This window comes from Anomaloglossus baeobatrachus, chromosome 1 (assembly GCF_048569485.1).
Source record: "Anomaloglossus baeobatrachus isolate aAnoBae1 chromosome 1, aAnoBae1.hap1, whole genome shotgun sequence".
Classification (NCBI taxonomy): Eukaryota; Metazoa; Chordata; class Amphibia; order Anura; family Aromobatidae; genus Anomaloglossus; species Anomaloglossus baeobatrachus.
Genome location: NC_134353.1, coordinates 184,360,390 through 184,372,939, shown reverse-complemented (window position 1 = coordinate 184,372,939; position 12,550 = coordinate 184,360,390). Strand labels below are relative to the sequence as shown.

The 12,550-nt window shown below is 38.5% G+C and overlaps 1 non-coding gene across 1 annotated transcript; it reads left to right on the top strand.

The window, feature by feature from the left end:
• The first annotated feature begins 497 nt into the window (after positions 1–497).
• On the top strand, positions 498–626 carry LOC142258937 (U6atac minor spliceosomal RNA). The gene has a single exon (XR_012727910.1). It is a non-coding gene; the product is annotated as a U6atac minor spliceosomal RNA (small nuclear RNA).
• The last annotated feature ends 11,924 nt before the right edge of the window (positions 627–12,550 follow it).

Sequence of the window (12,550 nt, the reverse complement as noted above, 5' to 3'; positions counted from 1 at the left end):
AAGACAAATGAGCAGTGGTTTGTTCTGCCAGCTTGGGTTCAGCTGAAAAATAGTTCAATTTTGGGCCATTTGTTCCATACTACCGTTTGAGTACATCAATCACAAGGCAGCGCTTAGAAAGGAGGGAGGTCTGTAAGGAGTCCAGAGTGTTCGGACTTTTATGCTAAGGCCCTGTCACACACAGAGATAAATCTGCGGCAGATCTGTGGTTGCAGTGAAATTGTGGACAATCAGTGCCAGGTTTGTGGCTGTGTACAAATGGAACAATATGTCCATGATTTCACTGCAACCACAGATCTGCCAAAGATTTATCTGTGTGTGACGGGGCCTTAAGGCCTTGATCTCAGATATTTCCATCTATTGTATATGTTCTGAATTGTGAAGGGAATCTGATCCTAGCACTGATGCCAAAATTTTTTTCATGGGATTGTTCCTTGAGTCTGGAGCATCAGTTGTTGAAGTAACTGGTTACACAGATGGGTCAAAAACCATTTATGGTGTTGTATGAAAGGAGAGAAGGTTAGCACTCCCCTAGACAAGGATGGAAGAGGCCGCACGGCCTTCACAACACACATACGGTTACGGCATCGCCACTTACATCGTGGCATCTCTAACCAATGTTTTTTATCTCTTGACATATAATGTCAGGGGAATAAACAGTCCAAGGAAGAGATTTGCGGTATGGAAATTCCTGAATGAATCAAAGGCGGATGTTGTAGGTCTCCAAGAGACAAAATTTAAAAAGTCCAAACCGCCTTCATTCAACCATAGACGTTTTCCCCACAAATATACTTCCTCAAATGAAAAAAAAAAAAAGGCTGGAGTGGCTATTCTAATTAGAGATTCTGTAACCTTTGAACTTATTACTAAGGTAGCTGATAATGCAGGTAGGTATTGCATAATAGTGTGCAAAATCAACAACACAATATATACATTTGTTAATGTATACACACCAAATAGAGGCCAGATACACTTCCTTAATAAGTTGATGACTATTGTCAGAGAAGTTCAGAAGGGGGATTTGATTCTTTTTGGTGATTTTAATATGGTACCAAATGGCATGCTAGATTCAACATCTAAAACAAGATATCTTTTACCTACATTAGATAATTGGCTTGAAGACGAAGAATTGTTTGATATGTTCAGGTGCTTAAATACGAGTTCAAGAGAGTATACGTATTATTCTGACTCCCATAAGACTTTTTCAAGAATAGACTTGGTTCTAACTACATTTACAATAAATAAATTTAAATCTGTAAGCATAGGTCAAAGAACCTGGTCTGACCATTCCCCTGTAAATTTTCAGATAGAATATGGAGGTGCAATTCATATTTGCTTAGAAACCCAAAACATACTGAAGTAATTGAAGAAGCCCTTATAAATTTCAAGGAAAATGACACAAACGACATCTCAATAAGCTCTCTTTGGAACGCACATAAAGCGGTCATAAGAGGGATAATGATACAAATTAACAGTAAAGATAAAAAGCAAAAATTGAAGAAATTGAAAGAAATTTCAGACAAAATTAGGGAAGCTGAACACATACAAATAATAAACCCATCAGATGCAAATCACTCCCACATTCTGAATCTGAGAATAGAACTAAATTCTTTACTAACCCAAGAGTACAACAAAGTGACGTTAATAAACAAAACAAATTTTTACCATTCTAATAGACCCACAAAATTAATGATGAAAAGAATTAGGCAACAAAGAGTTAAAAGTAGAATACCAGCAATTAAAAATAAAGACAGTATCCTTTGTAAACATCCTAAAGATATTGCAAATTCCTTCGCCAGATACTACCACGATTTATATAACTTGAAAGATAACGATAACCCAATACAACCCACTGAAAAATCAATAAAGGATTTTCTAGATAAAATTGACCTTCCCCAAAATTTCAAATAATGATTTAAAATCTTTAAATAAGCTATACACAAAAGAAGAAGTTTTATTAGTCATCAAACAGCTTAAATTAGAGAAATCACCAGGTCCCGACGGGCTAAATAATGAATATTATAAAACATTTGGAGATATATTATCCCCATATCTGACCAGATTAATTAACTACTTATCTACAGAAGGACATATCCCAAAAGAGATGCTTACAGCTAATATTACTATTATCCCAAAAAAATAAAGGTGATCCTCTAGACATGTCAAATTATAGGCAGATATCCTTGATTGACACAGATATGAAGTTAATCTCTAAGCTTATTGCAAACCGGCTTCAGAAAATTCTCCCTAATTTGATCCACTTGGATCAGGTGGGGTTTATTAAAGACAGGCAGTCATCTGATGCGACGCATAAAATTTTGAACCTTGTGGATCTGGTTGAGAAAAATCAGGAGCCTTCTCTGCTCCTTTCATTGGATGCAGAGAAGGCTTTCGATAGGATCCGTTGGGGTTACATGATAGCAACCTTGAAAAAATTTGGATTTAATGGTCAGATATTAAAATATTAGAAATTTATTCCCAACCCACTGCAAAAATCTACGTCAATAACTTCCTCTCTAGTAATTTTTCTATAAGCAATGGAACCAGACAGGGCTGCCCACTCTCTCCTTTATTATTTGCCTTAATGATGGAACCCCTAGATGAAAAAAGTAGAGTAAGAGAAAATATAAAAGGTATTTCCACAAATCACAAACAGTATAAAATCACACTATATGCTGACGATTTAATTCTTAGTATAACCGACCCACTAGAGTCACTTAGAAATACAATTAATATTCTGGATGATTTCTCAGCCGTATCATATTATAAAATAAATTATTCTAAGTCCCAAATTTTGGGTTATAACATAGACCCTGATTTAAAAGATTGTATTCAGAAGGAATTTGCCTTCAAGTGGGAAACTGAAAAATTGAAATATTTAGGGATATACATTACAAATCCAACCAAAAAAATTGTATCTATGAACATTACCCCATTATTAAACAACATCCAAAATGAATTGAAAAATGTAAATATGACTGAAGTTTCATGGATGGGAAAGGTCATATCATATAAATGTATTATTTTGCCGAAAATTCTATACCTATTCCGATGTTTAACAACAACAATTCCTAAGCACTGGATCCAGAAACTACAATCTCAGTTATCACTATTCATCTGGCAAAATAAGAAACCTAGAATTTCCCAAAACATTTTATGTAAACATAAGAGGAATGGAGGCCTAGGTTTACCGAATATTTACGCTTATTATTTAACTAGTCTCATTAAACAGACCCAAAATAGTCTAATTACCGAATTTAAAAATAGTTGGGTACATATAGAAAAACATTATAATCGAAACATTCCCAAATCAGATATCATTTTGGCCCAACTTTTAAACACACAAAAAACATTAACTAAATTTCAAACAAGTAAAGCAGAACTATGGGCATGGAAATCCCTATTAAAAACATTGATGAAAGATAATGTACCTTTGGAGGATATTAAATGATGCCCAATTGAAACAATACAAATTCTGACTCCCAAAATGAACATAATAAAATGGAAACAATACAACAAACAATTTTCTCAACCTAATAGAAAATAACAAAATCTTGCCCTTCAAAAACGAACAAACTAAATTCAACATCCCAAATAAAGAGAAAAAAATTTGGTACCGTATAGAAAATTTTCTTACAAACAAAAAACCTAGATTTCAGCTTCCTAAACCCCTAATAAATTTATTGAATAATCCATTAAACCAAAATTATTTGGAAAACCAGTAATATATATTCCTTGCTAAATGAAGATTATGAATTTGAGAAAAAGCTAAACCTAAATAATTGGGAGAAAGATTTGCACAAGGAATTCCCTATAAGTACATGGAAACAAGCTCCGGAAACAACTTATGCAACTGCAACCTGTGCTTCTCTTCAGGAGACATATTATAAAGTGTATTCCAGATGGTACTATACCCCTCTAAAGTTGTGCAAGTTTTATGCTGAAAACTCACCACTATGTTGGAGAGGTTGCGGGAAAAATGGATCCTTTATCCACATTTTCTGGGGATGTCCTTTACTTAAACCCTTATGGAAGAAAGTCAGAGACCTCAAAGCAATTGACTACAAAAGATATAAATCTTACTCCAGAATTGGTTATTCTTTCCATAGGGTTAGAAGAATACGAGAAAAAGTATAGATACATTGTCTGTCACATTTTCTTAGTTATTAAGAATTTATTAGCAGCCAACTGGAGAGAAGAAAATCCCATCTATTTCAGATGTTACGGACAGGGTTTCAGCTCATAATTTATGAGTATAATATTGCGTTAAAAGAAAAAAACTATCAAAGATATAAAATAAGATGGTCTCTTTGGTCCAGAAATACATGCCAAACCTTGTTTTGAATTAGTTCCTTGACATTATCTAAATAATATAAATGTAATATGTTATTTCCGAATGTGTTTATATACTGTGCTAAATGAATATGAGTTTATAATCTTGGGGGAAAAAAAAACAAAAAAAAAACCATTATGTCCTTTCAATGGGGAGAGTGGAGTAAGACACTGGCGGTGGCTTAACTCCTGAGGAAGCATTCTAGATCCTTCTCTCCCCAAACATCATCTTTTGGAAATCTCATGGAAACCTGTAAATTCGGCCAACTCTAATGTGTATTTATATGTGATTGTCCTGAGGAAGGAGTATCCACTCTGAAATGCGTTGAATAAATCACTTTCCCAGGATTTTGATCTTCTTGCAACGGCAGTGCGTTTTTTAATCCTTTTGTTCCATTATCTGTATTTAGTTATAAAAGCGTTTGTGCAAGTTAACAAAATACTACTCTCTTCCCTGTCAGCAGTAGGTCAGAAAACAGAATTAGCAGCACATTATCTTGTGAGCAGAACACTCTAGGCACCAGTTCAAGTGATACATTATTGCAATGGATTGAACAGATAGCACACTGTTTGTTGAATATCAAGACCACTAATTGACTGATACTGCTCCTATTAAAACATTACTATCTCAAGGGCTTCCGCAAGCCTATTGAAGCTCTGAAAGAGATGATGAATGACTGACCTGATAATTTCACTGACTTCAACAAAAAATATTTGCTGTCAGCCCCCATTGAAGTGAAGAGGGGCAACAGAGTATCAGTTGCATCTAAGGGTATTTAACTTGCACTGTAAACGTACCGCCCCATTAGGCTAAATAAAATAGCCCGCAGAAAGAAATCATTGTTTGACCAAAACCTATTGTCTGCATTAATCAGCTACTCTGTGAACAGAATATATAAAGGAATGTGAGAAAGGCTGACAGAGAGAACACATAGGAGCCAACATAAAAAATACAAAAGCATAGTTTTACTTTATTATAAATAACCCGCTGAGGGGGGAAAAAAAAAAAAAAAAAAAAAAAAAAAAAGTCACTAACACAAATTGGGTATAAAAAAAAAATAATAATCCCCCGTAATAGATTGACTTGATACTTTAGGACATTTTTCACTGCAAATCAAACATTGCACTTTGTATTGTAGTGTTCTCCTTCATTAGTAGGGTGGTTTGTTGTTAGTGGCTTTTTTTAACACATAAAATGTTGGACATTGAGAGTTTTTTTTCTAACCGGGTTGTGGAGCTTTTCCTCCGCCAACCCTTTTTTTTTTTATTCACATTAATCTTTTACTGCAAATAAGCTGCTGATCACTCAATGAGCAAGAAAAACACTTGGGTGAAATGTTCTTTTGTGTTTAGTGCAGAAGATCTCCATTTTCGGTGGAGAATAAACAGATCTCACACTGCCGAGAACTTGGCGGCTTATGTGTATTGAGTAATCTACTACAGATTGTTCACTGCGGTAAAGAACCTATTAAACATCCGCTAAAAAGAAAATGTTTACTGGTTTGCAGTCGATTAGTGCTGCTGGTCAGTCCATGTAAGTTCAAAGGAACTTTTTACTAATATCGGCAGGTAAATGGTTTATAGACGATGTACACAATGGATAAAGAAACCTGCCCAAAATTTCAGGTACTAAAACATCATACATTTTTTAGCCAAATTAAATGCTGAAATAAAGTGTGTTTTCAAAACAATAAAAGCTAAAACAGATAGAAACATTGACAAATAAAAGGGGAAAAACCAACAAGCTAGTACTACTACAAAAAAAAAAAAAAATGGTCAACATGAGTATTTTGATAATTGTCAACTTATTTTTTTTCTTGCCTGGTCCTTATATAAAAGAGTAACCAGGATTTTAATTTTAATTCAATAAATTAGTGAGACACAAAGACAACTTCATCATACGTCTTATAAGGCTGAGTTCACATGTCCTGTAATAATCCGTTAGACCGGATCCTGTAGAGATCCATTGGAAAAAAAATACAACTTTGTGGTTAAACACCTGATTTCTGCTGGATCTATGTTTTTTAACATGGGAATCTATGGAGAATGAATCCGTTAATTGATTGGTATTTCGTCATCCATTTTTCTTGCATTTGTAACGTTAACGGATCCATGCTCCAAAGACTCCCATCTTAAAAAAATGGATCAGCCAGAAATCATTTGGTCAACGGATCTCTACAGGATCCATTCTAACATATGGCAACTGGATAAATGAATGTCATTTAAAAAGTACAAATAATTCTGCAAAAAACAAGCTCTCATATTATGTGGCCAGAAAAAAATAATAAGTTATAGCTCTTGAAAGCTGAGGAAAAAAGGAAAATGCAACAACAGAAAATAGCCATGACACGAAGGGGTTAAGTGCCTTCAGTCCATAGCAGTGAACTATTTTTAGTTTGCTAAAACAAGTCTATGGGCTGAGCAGATTTGAAATTGGAAAATCCCTGTAATATGAATTAATATAGGCCTGAATCTTCAGGACTGGAGAACTGCATGCTGGTCTAGATAGGAGGTGGGGTGGAGTGCAAGGCTCCCCATTCATTACGATGCTCCCACACTAGTGAGGAGCGAGCACTACCATGCTCGGGTGCTCTGTACTCATAACGAACAGTTGGATACTCAGATGGGCGTGACTTGAGTACCTCAGTATAATGGAAGTAAATGGCGAACCCAAGCATTTTTCTGGAAGATTTCCTGGAGTTCCAAGCACCCAAGCATGGTAGTACTCGTTCATCACTAGCACACACCTCTAAGGCTAGGGCCCCACTTTGCGTTCATCTACTTGCAGTTCTAAACACACGCTTTGGGCTTAATTGATTTGACCAAAATTGCCTTTTTCAGAAATTTAGCGCTGAAAACGCATGCGTATTTACAGAGTTTTAGATGCGTTTTCAGCGCTTTTTACCTGCTTTTCCACCTGCGTTTTGATAGATGCATTTTGAACATCATGACACTGCTAAATAAAGTTTAAATAGTCAAACTCAATGAAAAAAATTGGAAAAAAAAAGAAGCAAAGCTATATTTTTGAGAGAAATGAAAATAGAATAATTTAATGAAATTATAGCGGTAATATGATATTTAATGGAAAAATAGCAATAATTTATTAAAATTCTTATTTTTAATTGTCGGACTGTGTGTGTGTATAAAAGGGACATATGAAATAATTATTTTGATGTCCCAAAAGCATGCGCTTTTGAAGTCAAAAACGCATGTTTTCAGCACTGGAAAAGCAGGTAAAACGCAGGAATTTGCTGGAATCTTGGTTTTTGCCATTTCTCATAGACTTCAATGTTATCAAAATGCATCCAAAATGGCAAAAACAATTAACATTGTTGCTTCTTTGAACGCATGGTTTTTACCACAAACTATGCAAATTAAATGCAGCGTTTTGAAACGCAAAGTGTGGTCAGAAATTTCACAATTTCCATAGGATAACATGGAAAAACAAAACGCAAGCCATTTTGCCATAAAACACTGCAGCTCAAAAAGCTGCAGAAACGCAGGTTAAAAACGCAAAGTGGGGCCCTAGCCTTAATGAATCAGGCAAGGCTCCAACTTACAAGTGCCTATAAACAAATCTTACTCAAGTCCCTGATAGAGTAATATTTGGGTGTAGTGAGCGCTGCCACATGTCACGGCCTTGTCCCGCTCCAGGTCTGCTCACTTTGTGGGAGTGGTGCGCCAATGGTATGAGACTGCTAAAAGCAGCAAACGTTTAGCGCAGCTACAAGTTACAACAACATTTTGCAGCTTTTTACGTAAGAAATCTGGCATATAAGATTTGATACATTGGGCCTATAATCTTTATGTACTTAAAAACCATTTAATATCCTAAATGTCTTTTCAGGTTGGAATGGATTTTGAGATGTGATCGTAAGACAGGACAATGTTATTTATTAAAGAATATTCTGTACATAAGGAACCCCTCCATGGATTTCAGTCATCAATGACAGAAGATGGACAGAGCCAACGTTTAAAAAGGAGCTGAAAGCATTGGTTTGCAGCAAAACTACTTTTCCTACGGCCTTACGGCATAAAGAAACATCACAAGCTATTTCGTCGACACAATCCCAGCAAGAAATACAGATAGAATGGAGTGTTCACCTGTGAGAAACGTGAATGGTGGTTTCCTCTGGAGGTTGATCAGTGCATAAATGTTCTACCAATAATATGTCCTCTGCCGTAATGCCTACGTCCCATGTATTGAACCATTGTGGACATACAGATTTCACACCAACTGCAAGAGCTGATTGAGCCTTACACCAATCCTCCTGAATGGCCAAAGATTGAATAATTCATAGAAGTGACATACTTCATTCTTTTAGACAAACAAGAAGCAATATTGTACGAATGTAAAGGCTTCATCGGCTCATTCAGGACTCCTAATAATGTGTAGATTTCATATAAACCTGGATGAAACTGCCGCTGTGAGTGTACTTGTAGATATGTAGTCCAGGCTTATGTATTGTAATTATTGTGTATATGACATATTCTTTTTGAATAAGGTTTCCTCTTTTCATACAAGATTGTAAATTACCTCATTTTAAGCCTGGTACCAACATATTTTCTCCCAGAGAGACGTTTTGGCAGCATATCTTTCTGTATTACCACAAAGGCCAAAGAAATGAAACCATATGACAAATGAAACCATAATGGGGACAAAGAAATGAACCAGTTTTGTTTCCCAAGAAATACAATATGTATTTCAATTCTGGGTCTACAGAAGCCAAAGAAGAGCACAGATGGAAGCAAATAGGTGGGAAGGTGTACTGAATATTTTGGCCAAGGGTGCATGTACTTGGTTGAACAGTCATTTAAAGTGATTGTCCACTAAAATCCTTTATAAAAGTTGCCCAGATGATGTAAAAAAAAAATAAAAATAAAAACAGTTACCTTCTGGATCAGCGCCAGTCCACTATTCTGAACCCAGTGTCACTTTGCAATCTAGTGACAAACAATGACATGTTAGCGCAGCGGGGTTTTATTTCAGCGTTGGAGTTGCTCCTTAAATGTAAGTCCTCTGTCATACACTTACCTTCATCCTCTGGTGCCACTCCGATTCCGCTGTGCCATTTTGTGTCCGTAAATTCAGATTGGCCAGAAGTTACATCACAAGGTCTCAATGCAACTCTATGAGAGTCACAGCAAGGCTCTCAGTTATATTGAGTTGGGACCTTCGGGATGCTCCAAGAAACACTGGAGATGCTAGCAGCTCATTAATACAGATGAGCGGTGTTCAAATCGAACCGTTCGCCAATTTCAAATTCGAGTTGTTTTGGGCGATGTTCGAGTCGTCCGACGAACTCGAACAATTTGCTTCATGTTCGACAGTTCAAGTTAACGTTCGATAATGGTTCGATCACCAAAAGCGTGGCTTTTCACAGTAAGGCTATGTCTGCACTTTGCGTATTTGCATGCATCCTGCTTCCCCAGCACAACCCCTCTTTCTTTCCTACTCACCGATCAGCTGCACAGCTGTCACAAAGCTCCGGCGGCTTTTCCGCATTTGAAAATGGCTGCCACTCATTATTCAACCTCGTATTCCCTGCTTTCCCCGCCCACCGGCACCCAAGATTGGTTGCTGTCAGACCCGCCCCCACGCTGAGTGACAGCTGTCTCACTGACACCAATCACAGCTGCCGGTGGGCAGGTCTATATCGTGCAGTAAAATAAATAAATTAGAAGAAAAAAAAAAAAACCTGCGGTCTGCCCCAATTTTGATACCAGCCAAGATAAAACCACACGACTGGAGGCTGGTATTATCAGGATGGAGACCGCTTCGTTATGGGGAGCCCACCACCCTAACAATATCAGCCAGTAGCCGCCTGGAATTGCTGCATTTATTAGATGCGACAGTCCCGGGACTCTGCCACTGCACCAGGGCAATTCGGGATGAGCTGGGTAATTGGGGTAATAAGGAGTTAAATGGCAGCTTATAGCTGCCACTAAGTCTTAGGTTAATCATAGCAGGCGTCTCCCAGAGATACCTTCCATGATTAATCTGTAGTGAAAGTAAATAAACACACACAACGAAAAATCCTTTATTTGGAATAAAAGACAAAAAAAACCCTCATTTACCACTTTATTAATCCCCAAACACCCATCCAGGTCCGAAGAAATCCAAACGACGGTTTCAGCTCTGCTACATGAAGCTGACAGGAAGCGCGGTAGAACACGACCGCTCTGGGTCCGCTCCACGCAGCAACTGAAGTGAGCCGCACTGTCACAGGAGACTTCACTCAGGTAGTGCCGGTGTGCGTGGGGATGACCAGGGGGTGGTAACTGCAATGACGGCACCGCTGATCGCGGCTCACTTCAGTCACTCAGGGGATTTGCAGTCACCAGTGCGTCCTTCACCGTTGACCGCAAATCAGGCTGCGACACAGACAAAGCCACAGGATGACAATGAAGTCGGGTGAAGTTCGTCAGAGTTCATTCTCATCGCGCGACTGTCTGTGTCTGCTGTCAGCGGGCATGGAGCCGAGCTGAATGTCAGAGCAAGCATCCAGCAAGCATACATTCTGCATTAATTGAGCAGTCACCATACATTCACATGTGTTGCCAAATCGCTGCAGAATTATACATGGACACTACGCAATGTTAATAATATCCAAATTCAGTGTATAGTGTGTGGGGGGGGCTGGGGTTCCTGAAATAATGGAGAAGTCTATTTTTTTTCCTAACCACGCATACATTGGGGCGGTGCAGGCTGTCAGCCAAACACACACACACACACACACACACACACACACACACACGCGCATTTTTTGCACACAAGCAAGGGCATGCGTCATTGGATGTGTATGCCTTTTGCCTTTTAAGGACTCCTGACTAGTTTAACTTTTGGACACTGTAGGAGTAGTTAACTCTGTGTATATGTACTTCATACCAGAACTGGTTCATCTGAATCGATCGGTGCACCTCCTGATTTGTCCTGTGGCTTCTACGCTGGTAAGCTGAACCTTTTTTTGTGTTTTCTATGTGTTTGTCTGCCATTGTTTTCAATGGGGTTCGAAGGTGTTCGACGACCACACCCGCCATTCGACGAACTGAACCGAACTTGAACACTAGGGGGGGTGGCTCATCTCTACTCCCGAATCCAAAAGGAGACAGATAGGAGCAACACTGTAAACAGATAAAATCGTATCATGTGAATATCAGACAGGAGAAGGGGACTTACATTTAAAACAACACTCCAGCAGTGCAATAAAAAAAAACAAACGCTAGAATGGTGCTTTAAGAATTCCATCAGAGAGGATGCCTGGTCTAGGAAAAAAGTACTCATTTTTCTTTTACTTATGCAGCACTTTGGTGACATGTGTAAGTTTTGTCCACTTGCGGATGCATTTTATTCTACAGGACCAAGCTGCAACTTCCATGATTAATTCATGCAAAGTAATAAACATGGTGATTTTGATATCTGCAGAACATTATTAATTCTAGCAGAACTTCCACTGCATGTGAATGGGATTTATTTATAACCGCTGCAGAATTTTGTGAATTGTCTGAATCCTGACTGCATTTTGACCATGTTAGGCTGCTTTCACACTACGTTTATTTAACATGCGTCCTGAACGTTTTTTTAACGCAGAAACGGATCCAGTGCAAATGCGTTTTCATTTCAATGCATTTGCAATGGACTTGCGTTAACATGCGTTCACCTGCGTTTGCGTGCGTTATAGTGAGGATCCAGCGACTTGCAGTTTTTTAACATCTTTCAAAAATGCTACTTGTAGCGTTTTTGAGCTGCGTCCAACTTCTGCAAATTGCTGGATCCTGACTAAACAGCATGCAAACGCAGGTGAACGCTGGCATGCTGATAGGCAGGATCCTGCTTGCTCTACTGAGCATGCACAGAAGCCAGCCTGGTGTGATCAGTCCCTCTCTCTCCTACCTCTCTGTCTCTCCCCTCCCTCTCTCTCTGTCTCTCCCCTCCCTCTCTCTCTGTCTCTCTCCTACCTCTCTCTCTGTCTCTCTCCTACCTCTCCCTCTCTCCCCTCCCTCTCCCCCACCTGAGAGCTGCAGACACTCGTAACCAAGGTAAATATCGGGTAACCACTTATCTTAGTTACCCGATGTTTACATTGGTAACGTGTGCAGGGAGCCCGGCTCCTAGCAGCTGCAGACGCTTGTAACCAAAGTAAATATCGGGTATCCAAGCAAGTATACCCGATGTTTACCTTGGTTACGTGCCTCGCAGCTGTCAGATGCCGGCTCC